The sequence below is a fragment of the Bufo gargarizans genome, chromosome 10, assembly GCF_014858855.1.
Source record: "Bufo gargarizans isolate SCDJY-AF-19 chromosome 10, ASM1485885v1, whole genome shotgun sequence".
Classification (NCBI taxonomy): Eukaryota; Metazoa; Chordata; class Amphibia; order Anura; family Bufonidae; genus Bufo; species Bufo gargarizans.
Window position 1 is genome coordinate 120599141 of NC_058089.1, and position 12464 is coordinate 120611604.

A 12464-nucleotide genomic window follows, 5' to 3' on the forward strand; every position below is an offset into this window, starting at 1 on the left:
GGGCCCCTTAACCCCGCCCACTACCCACCATGGCCCCTCCCACTTCCTGACTTTGCTCCTCCCATGCCACACCCCCATTAAATAAATTTATACATGACCTACAGAAACTGTTAGGGGTTTCCTGGGGGTGACCTGTCACATGGGATATCTGCTGCAGCCTGCAGGTCTCCTTATTTGGGGTGCCATGTTAGGCTACTTTCACACTTGCGTTCGGGTCTCCGCTTGTGAGTTCTGTTTGAAGGCTCTCACAAGCGGCACCGAACGGATCCGTCCAGCCCTAATGCATTCTGAGTGGATGCGGATCCGCTCAGAATGCATCAGTATGGCTCCGTCTGTCCTCCGCTCAGCAGGCGGACACTTGAACGCTGCTTGCAGCCTGGCCGTGCGGAGGCAAACGGATCCGTCCAGACTTACAATGTAAGTCAATGGGGACGGATCCGTTTGAAGTTGACACAATATGGCTCAATTTTCAAACTGATCCGCCCCCCATTGACTTTCAATGTAAAGTCAAAACGGATCCGTTTGCACTATCATGAACAAAAAACAAAACAAAACGGATCCGTTCTGAACGGATCTAAGCGTTTGCATTATAGGTGCGGATCCGTCTGTGCAGACACCAGACGGATCCGCTCTGAACGCAAGCGTGAAAGTAGCCTTAAAGGGAATCTGTCACTAGCAATTTACCCCCAATTTTTTTTTCATGAATCCATGTTTAACAGAGTACCTGTTTTCCATCTGTCTTGTTCTTTTGATTGTGAGTCTTGTCATGTCTTCAAAAAATCGATTCTTATGATATGTAAATGAAGCTGTAAGGAGCCCAGAGGGGCGTTATTCTTTCTCCACGGTGCCCAGGAACGCCCCTCTGAAGTGCCGTGCCCGGCTAAGTTTGAAAACTAATAACGCCTCCAAGTTCATCTAAATCGCCTCCCAGAGGCACGGCTAAGTGCTCAACACCCCCCTCCTCAGTGCCGCGCTCTGCGGCAAACACCCCGATCCTCCTCTCGCCGGCATCCCAAATCCCGCGCAGGCGCAGTGCCGTCAGTCATCTTATCATAGCGCAGGCAATCGCCGGCACTGCGCCTGCGCGGGATTTGGGATGCCGGCGAGAGGAGGATCGGATTTGGGAGGCGATTTAGGTGAACTTGGAGGCGTTATTAGTTTTCAAATTTAGCCGGGCACGGCACTTCAGAGGGGCGTTCCTGGGCACCATGGAGAAAGAATAACGCCCCTCTGGGCTCCTTACAGCGTCATTTACATATCATAAGAATCGATTTTTTGAAGAAATGACAAGACTCACAATCCAAAGAACAAGACAGATGGAAAAAAGGTACTCATGGATCCATGTTTAATAAAGTACCTTTTTTCCATCTGTGTTCTTCTTTTCCATGTCAGTCTTGTCCTTTCTTCTAAAAATCGATTCTTGCTGTAAGCCGGACTGGAGCCCAGAGGGGCGTTTTTCTTTCTCCACGGTGCCCAGGAACGGTGCCCCTCTGATTAGTGCCGTGCCCGCCTAAATATGAAAACTCTAACGCCTCCATCATTTAGCTGAATCGCCTCCCAGAGGCGCGGCTAAGTCCTAGACACCCGCCCCCCTCCTCAGCGCTGCGCTCTGAAACACCCGATCCTCCTCTCGTCGGCGTCCCAAATCCCGCGCAGGCGCAGTGCCGGCGGTTGCCTGCGCCTGCGGTCTGATAATACGGCTGAGGGCAACAGCTTCAACATCGTCACTGGGCTCGGCGCATGCCCAGTGACGATGTTGAAGCTGTTGCCCTCAGCCGTATTATCAGAGCGCAGGCGCAGGCAATCGCCGGCACTGCGCCTGCGCGGGATTTGGGACGCCGACGAGAGGAGGATCGGGTGTTTCAGAGCGCAGCGCTGAGGAGGGGGGCGGGTGTCTAGGACTTAGCCGCGCCTCTGGGAGGCGATTCAGCTAAACATGGGGGGGGCCCTGGGGAGAAAAGCAGCCGCATAGCCGGCTGCTGGTCATCAGTGGGCGGGGCCTTATCTGCGCTACGGGCCCCCCAGTGCCGCGGGCCCCATAGCAGTGGCGTGGTCTGCCTCTATGGGCGGTACGCCACTGGCAACGGGGCAATTGCCCCCCCCCCCCGAGCTGGCGGCGGCCGCTGGGCACAGGGAGATGAGCGCTTCCATTGTGGAAGCGCCCAGTCATCTGTATCGCCGCCCTCAGGACAGCGATATAGATGCCTGCCTGTGCTGCGGGGCAGGGGAGGGAGAGGCGTGTCCCTTTCCCTTCCTCTGATAGGCTGCAGGCACTAGGCCGGCAGCCTATCAGAGGCCGGTGCGATGATGTCATCGCGCCACCTGAGCCATACAGCGTGGGACACAGGCCAGAAGAGGCCTGCATCGCATCACTGACATGGAGGTAAGTATGTGTGTTTTTTTATTTTTTTTATTATGTACAATACTTTTACTGGCGGGGGCTGTTATTACTGGCAAAGGGGGGGCTGTTTGTTATTACTGGCAAAGGGGGGGCTGTTATTACTGGCAAAGGGGGGCTGTTATTACTGGCAAAGGGGGGGCTGTTATTACTGGCAAAGGGGGGCTTTAATTACTGGCGGGGGCTGTCATTACTGGCAAAGGGGGGGGGGCTGTTATTACTGGGGGCTGTTATTACTGGCACAGAGGGGCTCTTATTACTGGGGGCTGTTATTACTGACACAGAGGGGCTCTTATTACTGGGGGCTGTTATTACTGGCACAGAGGGGCTCTTATTACTGGGGGCTGTTATTACTGGCACAGGGGGCCTGTTATTACTGGGGGCTGCTATTACTGGCACAGGGGGGCTGCTATTACTGGCATAGGGGGCTATTATTACTGGCACGGGGGGTGCTGTTAATACTGGCACATGATTGGGGGGCACTATAGGGGCATCTACTGAGGCCACAAAGAAGGGGTATTTTATATGGGCTCTCTGTACAGTACAATTTTATACTGGGACACATGGTGGGTACTATGGGGAAGGGGGGAGAGGAGTACTATGGGGTCATCTACGGGGGGCACTAAGAAGGGGTATTTTATACTTGCAAATTATGGGGGACACTGAGGGCATCTACTGGAGCATTTTATACTGGTACATTATGGGGGGCACTAGGAGGAAGGAGGGTGTGGAGCACTATGGGGTCATTTACTAGGGGCACTATATAGGGGTATTTTATACTGGCACATTATGGGGGCACTATGGGGACATTAGCTCAAATGGGGGCATTACAAGGGGGTATTTTTTGCACTGTTACATTATAAGGAGAATTATTACTACTGGGGGGGGGGGACATTATGGTGGGCTTTATTACTCCCCCATGGTATGACCCCCTAGTAGCAGCACCGGGTCTCTCCCTGCTCTGCTATCCCTCTGCCCCTTCTCCAAATACTTATTATGAAATCTTTCTCATTAGGATAAAACACGACATCAGCTCCACCGAGCCCCCGGCCAAAGTGTGGAAGTGGCGTCCGAGATCCCCAAGGGCCGAGCCAAGTAACTGTAAGTGTTCATGTGAGATATGTTTGTTATACACATATAGCCTACACTGTGCCACACAATATTTATTTATTTATTTTTTGAGGGGGGCGCCACAAGGTTAGCTCGCACAGGGCGCCTGAACACCTAAGGCCGGCCCTGACTGAACAACTTGGGTCTCAGCTCACACCTGTGCAACTGGGTACTGGATTTTCTTACAAAAAGACCACAAATCGTACGCATGGGCAAGCCCTTCTCTTCATCCCTAACACTTAACACTGGGGCACCGCAAGGCTGTGTGTGGAGCCCTCTCCTTTACTCCCTCTTCACCAATGACTAGAAACCTATTCACAATACCAATACCATTATACAATGTGCAGATGACACGACTGTGATAGGCCTAGAGAGATGGAGGAAGAACAACGACCTCATACTCAATACCAAGAAAACAAAGGAGCTAATTCTGGATTTTAGGAAGAAGAGACAAAATGGACACCATCCCATTAGCATTAATGGTGGAAACGTGGAGATAGTTCAAATTTTCAGATTCTTGGGAGTTCATATTAGTCAGGACCAATCATGGATAAAAAACACAACAGAAATTACCAAAAAAGGCCTTCAGAGGCTTTATTTTCTGAGGAGTCTGAAGAAATCACAACTCCCAAAACAGCTGCACCATAGAATCTGTTATCACATCCTGCATCACAGGGTGGTCCTCCGGCTGCTCTTCTGAGGACAAGAAGACCCTCAAGCGCATCATCAGAATGGCTGGCAGAATCCCTGGTCCTCAGCTACCATCACTGGAGGACATCTTCACTGCTCGCTGCAGCAACAGGGCAAAAATTATCTGCGGGGATCCAACTCACCCCGGCCACAGCCTTTTCATTCCCCTACCCTCTGGTAGGCGTCTTAGAGCCCTACATGCCCGCACCACTAGGCTGAAGAACAGCTTTTACCCCAAAGCAATCGGTCTCCTAAATGCTCGGAGATTATTGCCCCTTCCTAGGATAGAAACTACCACAGACTGAAAGTAACTGCTGCATTCATGAACCCATGATGACCTCTTATCTGTAGTGGTGTCTGATCAGTGTATATATATACTCACAAGCACTTACTATATATATGCTGTGAACTGTGAATAGTAACGCCTTCTAGTGCAAGGTTTTGTTTTTTTCTAGTGTAATGCTTTCGTTTAAATGTCAGTTCTTGTTCCCCTGTCCATGGCATCTAGGATTGCTCCAAACAACATTTCATTGTATTGTACATTGTATTACATGGTATTGTACAGTGACAATAAAGGCATCTTATCTTATCTATCTTAAGACGCACTGTCATTTTCCACCCACTTTTGGGGGGAAAAAGTGCGTCTTATAAAGCGAAAAATACGGTAATATAAACTGTTCCGACTAATGTTTATGTACTACTGTTTTAGCGCCCGTTATTGTAACGGGCTTAATGTCTAGTCCTATTATATTAGATAAATGGTATACAACGATTCATATAAAAGATGTGTACAAAGAACTAATAAAAAAATATAATAGATAATTATTATAATAACAAGTCCTAAATCATAAGGTAACACAATAGTAAGGCTACTTTCACACTTGCGTTTGATCGGATCCGTTCTGAACGGATCCGCTCATATTAATGCAGACGGAGGCTCCGTTCAGTACGGATCCGTCTGCATTATAACTTAGAAAAATTTCTAAGTGCGAAAGCAGCCTGAGCGGATCCGTTCAGACTTTCAATGTAAAGTCAATGGGGGACGGATCTGCTTGAAGATTGAGCCATATGGTGTCCTCTTCAAGCGGATCCGTTCCCATTGACTTACATTGTAAGTCTGGACGGATCCGCACGCCTCCGCACGGCCAGGCGGACAGCTGAACGCTGCAAGCAGCGTTCAGCTGTCCGCCTGGCCGTGCGGAGGCGAGCGGAGCGGAGGCTGAACGCCGCCAGACTGATGCAGTCTGAGCGGATCCGCATCCATTCAGACTGCATCAGGGCTGGACGGAGGCGTTCGGGTCCGCTCGTGAGCTCCTTCAAACGGAGCTCACGAGCGGACAGCAGAACGCTAGTGTGAAAGTAGCCTAAGGGGTATACATTGAATCCACCCTGCATGAAATAAATAATGAGACTATGCATGCAGTTCGTTAGATATAATATATGAGTACCGTGTAATGGTGTACTGAATAGTACATGAAACCTTCTAATGGGAATAGGATTCAAAGATTGATCTCGAAAGCTTCATTGAGACCATACGGGTTTAAACTATGAAATTTGTGGGTCCAGTAGATCTCGCGGCATCTGATGTATTCAAGGCTCTTGCGTTGATGTACTGGAATTTGATCGATGGGCGTAATTTCGAACCCAGAAATGCTGGCGCCATGACATTCAGTAGTGTGTCGAGATACACCATGCTTCAAGAATTTATTTTTAATATTTGACCGATGTTTATTCAGTCTGTTTCGTAGAGTTTGTATTGTGTGACCCACATACTGTAGGCCGCAGGGGCATTCAAGAATATAAATCACATAAGTGGAGTTGCAATTCAGGGTACCTGATGTTAGAAAGGATTCACCGTTCCTGTTATTCTTAAAGGATGTTGTTTGCCTAATGGTTTTGCAGCACGGACATCTAGTCTGTCCGCACTTTACCTTTGTGCTGGATGTTACCATAACTCTTCCCCATACTAGTGTATGGAGCGGCCTCACGAGCTGAACCCAGGCCATGCATTGCAGGTGCTGACTGTGTTACACAGCTGACACCCACAGAGGCTGGGATCAGAGAGAACTACGATTCCGGCCATTTAACCCCCTCAGACACCACTCCCTCCCTCTTCTATGATGACCAGTTGCTATGGCCACTGGAGGCGCTCTGCAGGCCCTCTGACCTACCGTGGTACAGGTCCTATTATAACCTGCCTATGTAAGAAAGTAAGAGAATTCCAGTAAAATTTATATTTACAGCAATAAAGAAGAATTATAGTTTATAGTGCAAGTGATCGAGTGATTACAGGTTCAAGTAAAATCAGCTGAATAAAGTCTTTGAAAACATTTTTATTTTTTTATTTTAAAATGTAAAAAAACTACCTATCCCATTTCTCATATTAGAAAAAATATGTAATAGTAAAGTAATCATAATTGATATGGCTGCATCTGAAAATGGCAACTACAGCTCGAATAGCTAAAAATTTGTCAAAATAACAGGCCTAAGGCCAGGCAGGGTTCCTCTACCATAGGAAGTTCTTTACGTGGTGATGGTGCTCCAACAGGTGACTCCCAAGTATGTCATAGGAGAATTAAAGGGTTAGTGCAGAGGCGTAGATAAAGGCTCATGGGCCCTGGTGAAAGAGTTCAGCTTGGGCCTCCTTTCCCTCAGTGCTTTATGGGCAGGGGAGCACATTGCCTTCGTGGCTTCAGGCTATTAAGTTTTTATTAGTGAAGCTTACCTGTTAATAAAGCAGATCACATTGTATAAAGCAGTGAGCTCCCTCTAGTGGTGGCTCCAGGCAGACAGAATTTTATCATTTACTTCTAAGGCTGTGTGAAGGAAAGCAGGGGATTTGTATCATAATAAAAGGATTTTCATTTTCATTAATTTTCAGGAACAATGAGGGTCCTGGCAGTTGGACCCCTACTGATCTGAACGTGATGCCATATCCTAGCAATATGCCATTCCTTTTAATGACGTGTGAAATACATGTACTGTATGTCATATGGGCCCAGGAAGTTTATGGCGTCAGCTCCAAAGCTGGGCTGTCTCCATACACCGCGGAGGCCAGCTGGGATCAGCCATAACACAGGCTGCGGAATATAGTAGCGCTATATAAGTGCATAAAATAAATAATAAATAGTGACCGCAGCATCTGAGCGGTAAGACAAATGGAGGGGGCTCTTTGAATCCACTAAAATCACAACAAACCAGTATCGAAGTATTGCAATGTCTGGTACATTCAGTCACCGGTTCAAAGGAAACACAAAACACTTGCTTAAAATAATAGATATATAAATTTAAAAAAATGATTAAAAAAGAACTTTTTCCATTTATAATATAAAATTAAACAAATAAAAAATAAACATAATTAGCATAATTAGCATCCAAAAATGTCTAAAATATTACAATATCATTTAATAAAAATTGGTCAAAATGTTGCATATATTCCAAAATGGTACCAATAAAAAAATAGCAGCTCACCACACAATAAGTAAGTCCTCACACTGTGAAAGTAGTAAAACATAATACAATGATTTATATATATTGCATTGTCTTAACCGTACGAAGACGCAGAATAAGGTTATCATGTTACTTTTAACACACAGCTAATTTTATTTAAAAAAAATTAATAAAAAAAAGAAACCCAAAAAACAATGCCAGAATTATGTTTTTCATTCCATTTCCACCATACAAAAATATATACTGTGTTTTTTCGCTTTATAAGACGCACTTTTCCCCCCCTAAAAAGTGTGTCATTCACAAAACTTTTGGCCACGACTGTACATAATCATATACAGTAGATACCAAGGCCAGATAATAACAAATAGTAATACCTGGGCCTAATAATGCCTAGTGGACTGTCTGTGCACTGTGTGGGTTGGCTGCTGTGCTGGAGGCTGGCTGAGCTCAGTGTGGGCTGGCTGAGTCGAGGGAGGCTGGCTGAGCTCAGTGTGGGCTGGCTGAGTCGAGGGAGGCTGGGTGAGATCAGTGTGGGCTGGCTGAGTCGAGGGAGGCTGGCTGAGCTCAGTGTGGGCTGGCTGAGTCGAGGGAGGCTGGCTGAGTCGAGGGAGGCTGGCTGAGCTCAGTGTGGGCTGGCTGAGTCGAGGGAGGCTGGGTGAGATCAGTGTGGGCTGGCTGAGTCAAGGGAGGCTGGCTGAGCTCAGTGTGGGCTGGCTGAGCTCAGTGTGGGCTGGCTGAGTCGAGGGAGGCTGGGTGAGATCAGTGTGGGCTGGCTGAGTCGAGGGAGGCTGGCTGAGCTCAGTGTGGGCTGGCTGAGTCGAGGGAGGCTGGCTGAGCTCAGTGTGGGCTGGCCGAGTCGAGGGAGGCTGGCTGAGCTCAGTGCCTGAGTGCTGCCTGGACCTGGCTGGCTGACACAGTCTCTGGCAGTCAGAGAGAGAGAGAGCGAAGCTCGGGTGGTTTCAACGGTTGGGGCTCAGGTGAGTGTCTGAGACTGTACTCTAATCACTCTGTAGATAGAGACTGGGCAGCGTGGCGGCATCCGCGATCCCTCCCTCCATGCGTCCCGCACTCCTCTGTTCCCACCGTAAAAAACAGAATTGGCTGGTACAGCAGCTGCAGCGCTGATGACGTTGTGACGTCATGGTACAGTGCACTGTGATCCAGACGTGCTGCCAGGACCTGCCTCCTGTTGGAGATACTTAAAGTGACCATGTCTGAGCTGGACTTGCCGGCTGTCACGCTTAACCACAAAAAAGGAGGACTTCTGGCCGTCCGTCCTGACCTTGTGCCGAACAGAGGGCCTGGAGTCAAAAAAATCGGACATCTGGCCACCCTATCTGTGACCTGTTTAGAGGTTATTATTATATCCTAGCGATACAGGTATGCCCCCATTGTCTGGGTTAGGAAAAAACGGTTTATCAACAGGACAACACCAGGCCACATGTTGCTTGTCTACTGTGACCACTCTGCGTGGCCTAAACATGCTACCATGGCCTCTGGACTTGTCTCCCTTCAAGCACTTCTGAGATAGCAATGGTTGGCAATTGCGATGGGAGGTGCCAGCACCTGATCTTGATGATCTGTGTGCCCAAGTGCATTCACTATGGCAGAACCATTAATAACCTCACTGATAACCTGCCAAAGCGTGTAAGTGCGTGAATTTCTGCAGGTGGCGCTTATGGTCGATACTCAATAAATTGGGATGTTTTGAATATATTTATCCACTTGCCTACCACTGCACGACTTACTTAGTCGTGGAGGAAGGATCTGTAACCCAACGTATAAAAGCGTCAGGTTATATCACGATCTGCCGGCCGCCCGTGACGCCAGATCGCTGCGGACGTGCTATCATTAGATAGCTGCGGTCACAGGGAGAAGTCCGGAAGCCAGCTGGAGCGGTCTGGTTGTAATACATGCTTGTAGCACTCTGCTACAAGCGTGCATTACATTGAAGAAGCTGAAAGCCGTCAGGGAGCGCTTTTTCTTATGTAAGACCGCCACCTGCTGGCTTTAAGATGGAATTAACCTCTTCCTGCCTTGACTGTGGCAGAAAGAGGTTAATTCACTTAAAAAAAAGTAAATAAATATTTTTTTTTTTTTTTTTTTTTTTTTTAAACAGATTAAGCAATAGTTACTAGTATTAGCATTAGTAATTAGACTACGTACACACCCATACAAACATCCCGCCCCTTTTTTGTTCATAAAAAATTAAAAAATATATATTTATTAAATTTATATAGATTTATATGTTTTAGCAATAGTATAGTGGAATTTGTTTGTGTAAAATATACAAACATGCACACATTTGTTTATTTTAGGAAGCTAGGTATTTGTTTTAGCTATAATTTGTATAGCAGGCTTTTTTTTCTGCGCAAAATATACAAACACGCACAAAAATCCCCAGAATGAATACCTTAGGCGAATAACATAAAAAAAAAATAAAAAAAAGTCACTTTGAAGGGGCCTGTAACGTTTTGGCAGTGCGGTGCTATAGAACCGGCAATAGAAAAATAGGCGGCCAAATTCCAAAATGCGCTCCAGTCCTATGAAGTCTTGCGGCGGGGCCAGCCAGTAGATAAACTACATAAATAGCGTCCATTTTCAGGGTACAAGCAGACGGGAATGGTTTTAGAAATGTTTTGTCTTTAAACCTTTTGTAATAGTTAGAAAGAAAATGATAAGAAAGGGGAAAAAATAAAATTCCTAATTTTCAGTTTTTCCTTAAAAATATTTTTATTTTTTATATTATATCCATCAAAGGTCTAAGGCGTCCCGTTAAAAATAATAGGAAATGGCTCAGAAATAAATCAGTTATTTGCAGTTAGATACGCCCATTGCTGCAACTAAAAAACTGGCCTGGTAAGGAAGGGGGATAAACACTCCGGTAATGAAGTGGTTAACCTGTCAATCGATCCTATGATTTCCATAATTCCACGACTGTTCCTTTTTGGTGTTGGGAAGTGAAGTATAAAAAGCCCCCCAAGAACACCAAACCCTCGCACAGTGTACACATGAGGTTGGGTGTGGTCCTGTAGAATGCACGTCTGAGTCATAGGGTTCTCTTTTGGTTTCCAAAATTAAAGAGCTCAATTGCTGTCCGGCCTCCATAATAAGAGACTGCTTAAAGTGAAGGCTATACTACTATTATTTTGGTTGCAGCTCCAAAAAAATGAAGAAGAAAGAATGAAAAAAATATATAAACATTTTTGTGTAAAGTCTAAGCTTAGCTGCCCGGAGACCTATTTTTGTTGGTTCTGTGATCTTTCTCTGTCGACCTGCTCTGCGGGGTTTCCTTGTGAAGCCATTTCCTCCATTTCAGGAGCTGCGGGTTTATCTTTTAGTCACAGAGTGACCGAGACTTCATAGAAATGCCCAGTCCCTACTGAACCTTCTTCCTCTCTTTGGTTGGATACCGAATAAGTTCATGGGGCTCCTACATTAATAAATGGTGAGAGTTTGGGTCTTCAGAACTTTTGGAAATACAGCCCCAGCCCCAGCCATGTAGCAAACAAGACTCCTTAGATGTACAGTTAGGCCGGCCATACGCCTTACACAATTCTGTACTCACACATGCACACAGGGCTTGGCAGAGCATACATGTGTTCTCGAGGGACAGTGGAGAAATCAGTTACCAGTCACCTCTAACAGCTGCTTAACGCAACGGAAACAAAAGGATCAGCCATGTTGAAATCTAACAGCCCCATCCTTATCCTCCCTGACAACTGTCATCACAGGAGAGTTGGGAGGCCCTCATACAACATTAGATGGTTGGCCGGTCCTGAAGAAATCAGCAGACTTGGTCGACTGACATCTAATGCGTATGGTCAGTTTTTGTAGAAGAGCCAATTGTGAATTTTAATTACCTGTAAAAACTGAGATGAATGTCGGACTATGGCTTATCCTCAGGATATGTCATCAATATTAGATTGGCGAGAGTTCAGCACCCCCGCCCACACCAGAAACAGGCGCCGGAACGTCACGGCTCCATACACCAGACAGAGCTGGTTACTGCAGGATTCAGGTGAATGGGAGCAATGCTGCTGTGGTCAGAGCTAGTGCAGAAGAGCTGATCGTTGGGGGAGTTGGACCCCTGCCGACCTGAAATCAATCACCTATCCTAAGGAGAAAGGGCATTACAGGGAGTGCAGAATTATTAGGCAAATGAGTATTTTGACCACATCATCCTCTTTATGCATGTTGTCTTACTCCAAGCTGTATAGGCTCGAAAGCCTACTACCAATTAAGCATATTATGTGATGTGCATCTCTGTAATGAGAAGGGGTGTGGTCTAATGACATCACCCTATATCAGGTGTGCATAATTATTAGGCAACTTCCTTTCCTTTGGCAAAATGGGTCAAAAGAAGGACTTGACAGGCTCAGAAAAGTCAAAAAATAGTGAGATATCTTGCAGAGGGATGCAGCACTCTTAAAATTGCAAAGCTTCTGAAGCGTGATCATCGAACAATCAAGCGTTTCATTCAAAATAGTCAACAGGGTCGCAAGAAGCGTGTGGAAAAACCAAGGCGCAAAATAACTGCCCATGAACTGAGAAAAGTCAAGCGTGCAGCTGCCAAGATGCCACTTGCCACCAGTTTGGCCATATTTCAGAGCTGCAACATCACTGGAGTGCCCAAAAGCACAAGGTGTGCAATACTCAGAGACATGGCCAAGGTAAGAAAGGCTGAAAGACGACCACCACTGAACAAGACACACAAGCTGAACGTCAAGACTGGGCCAAGAAGTATCTCAAGACTGATTTTTCTAAGGTTTTATGGACTGATGAAATGAGAGTGAGTCTTGATGGGCCAGATGGA